General features: G+C 50.3%; 1 long non-coding RNA gene across 1 annotated transcript; it reads right to left on the reverse strand.

Moving 5' to 3' along the window:
• Window positions 1–548: 548 nt before the first annotated feature.
• On the reverse strand, window positions 549–2205 carry LOC122192231. Its single transcript, XR_006182568.1, has 3 exons — window positions 2158–2205; window positions 1284–1365; window positions 549–578 (listed from the first exon to the last, which is right to left on the reverse strand). It is a non-coding gene; the product is annotated as an uncharacterized LOC122192231 (long non-coding RNA).
• Window positions 2206–2849: the final 644 nt, after the last annotated feature.

Below are 2849 nucleotides of genomic sequence, written 5' to 3' on the forward strand. Positions count from 1 at the left end.
AGGAAACTGGACAGAGATGTGTTCTTTGTGTTCAAGAAATGCCAGGACCTAGGAATCAGCCTGGAGAAAGTAATTCCAGGGAAGCTGCAGACATTGCAAGTCCCATCACAGCTCCCACGGGAACGGAGGTGGAAAATCTCACGCCCAGAAGGAGCTGGGAAACTGATGCAGAACACTCTCTTTGGCCAAAAGGCTTCCTTTCTTTTCAGGCTACCAGGGGATTGGCTTACAGGCTTTGCTTTAAGCAAATACAAATGTGCTTGTCCCTTAGGAGCATTTACCTTGCAGCCATCACCTACTCAGTTTATCTTTCAGTCGTCAACTCCCATTCCCCGTTTCTCCGCTGGTATCAACCTGCCCCTTGCTAGAAACCATCTCCCTTTCATCTTTAGGTTCCCAAACAGGGAAGCTCTTAGGAATGGGCTCTCCCTTACCATCACGACCAGAGTGGAGAAGATGCTCTCCCAGGTCACGGCCGAACACCCTCTCCTTCTCCACCTCCCGCTCTTTCCGTTGCTTTGGGCGGGCCTTTGCCACGGAACAAAGGAAGGTGAGGAGCTTGCCGCGCTTCTTTGGCACTGCACAACAAAAGGAAGAAACCAGTTCGTTTTAGGCTTGGGCTCCGTTGGACAAGGCCGAGCACAACACATTCTGCAGAGCACGTCAAAACGGGAAGAACATGATGAGCAAGTGCGTACAAAAATGGATTTTCCCCAACCCTGGAAGAGTCCAAGGCCAGACTGGATGGGGCCCTGGGCAGCCTGGTCCAGTCCCACATTAAACGTGGAGCTTGGCTGGCAGCCCAGCTTGAGGCAGGGGGCTTGGAGCTTGATGATCCTTGAGCTCCCTTCCATCCCAAGCCATTCTACAAGGATTCTAGGATTTCCCCAACTCCAGTCATAAACACAGGAGGACTGGGCCAAATCTCTGCACGTTCTGATGGAGTTTAATGCACTCCTCTTGCTTAGCTTGCTCAACCTGGGGATTAAGGACCCTCTTGAAAAGCCACGTTCTGATCAAGCATGTCACTAGCACAGCCAGAACTCTATCTGTCCACCAGGGACGCTGGCTGTTCTCAGCCTCGTACTGACTTGCAGGAGAACTGCCTTTGCCTTCCCTCATTCTCACTGCCTACAAAACACCAGCCATACGCCCCGTGCTATGCAGGAAGGATCATCAGCACAGAGGATAAGGTGGGAAGGATAAGGGAGGTATTAAACACGGAACACACCCAAAAAAGACTCCATTTTGCTTCCCTGCACCATCAAATGTATCATCCGTACCTGGCTTTGGCACTGAATTGATGAGAGACTCCGGGATTTTTCCGTTAATGAGCTCCACACACTCACCAGGGAAAAATCCAACCTGTAACAAGAAGAAGAGAGGTGCGATGCTGAAGGCAGCGTTTCTCAGGCCTGAACTGTTCAAACATCACACATTTTCCTCATAACGTGCCTGCCGGATGCTCCGTAAGACAATCCAACAAAAAAATGGCCTGCTTAAAATTAATAATTATTCAAAATTTGCAGGCAAATATCCATAAAACTGTGTATGGAGCGGGGAAAGGACAAGTATGCTATGCACCCCTAAATCTCAAGCGTGCCCGAAGGGAAAGACTTCATACAGAAGCTATATATTATGATAGACTGATGCAGCTAGATCTGAGTTAGCACAGCCTATGAACTTTCTGCTTGCTGACTGAGATGCAGCTGCCATCCCCAGCTCTGAGCTACCCAGCGTTCTGCAGCCAGCAGCAGCAGCGAGCACGCAGAGGCTCTGTTACCCTGCCTCATCTCAGCTGACAGGCAGCAACTTCCTAAAAGACACTGACTTCACCTTCTGCATGGGTGCAAGCACAAGTGCTCAGAGACACTGAAACACGTGTCCTAGCTGCTGCATTTCCAAAGGTGCGGTTCAGTGGCCGTGACCTGATGCATGTTGTGAGGGCTCTTCTTTCTAAGATAATTGAGGAGGCAGTTTCCTACAAAGACCAACTTTCAGCTCTGGCCTAAGCCCACGGCAAAAGGGAAAGTCCTCTGACACCAGCACAAGGAAACCATTTTCCATGTGGAGCCATGCTGTGCAGGCAGGGCAGCTCTAAGCTGAGATTCCTGCCTCGACCGAAGTTGCGCTCTCATGTCTGAAGCTTGTGCCTACCTGAAAGCCATGCTTGCCTCTCCAGCGGGGGCTCAGCTCCTGAGGCGGCATCTCGATGATGCACACGATGTCTCCCACCTGCAAGAGATTGCAACGTCAATCCCAGCTTCAGCACGTCTGGGAGGAAAGCGCAGCTCAAATGACTGCATTCTTCTGCACTGCCCAATATTGTCAAGCTTGAGAGCCATTGCACCAGTGCAGCTCTTAAGGCATTTGCAGTCGTACAACTGAACGTGGAGGTAGAAGAGTCACTACAATACACAACATACAGAATTCAGCTGTTCAGTATGAAATGGTTCTCAAAAGCAGCAGGCTCTTTGCCAAAGGGAGAGCTCCAATTAAACCGCAGGCATAAGTCAGCGGAACAGATCCTGAACAGATCTGCACACTCCATACACTGGTCTGCCATTGCTCAGAGACCAGGCTACCACACTGGGCAGTAGCTCTTTGATCAGAAGATTCCAATGCCAAATAGAGCCATAGTTTAGAGATGGCTGAACTCCTCCCTGCATCCAACCCAGTGCAAGTCTAATCTGGAACCGCATCTTCTGGCCTTCACCTCACCAAACACTCGGAAGGTGTCAGAGAATATTCCTGATGTGTTCACGCCTTATACTCTTCTGTACATGACAACTAGGAACGCCCTTAACTGCTTACCTCCAAGGAGAGTTCATCCGGTGCCTGGGCAACGT

The sequence above is a fragment of the Lagopus leucura genome, unplaced genomic scaffold (assembly GCF_019238085.1).
Source record: "Lagopus leucura isolate 7727_CA_CO unplaced genomic scaffold, USGS_WTPT01 28329-0_obj-0_obj, whole genome shotgun sequence".
Taxonomy (NCBI): Eukaryota; Metazoa; Chordata; class Aves; order Galliformes; family Phasianidae; genus Lagopus; species Lagopus leucura.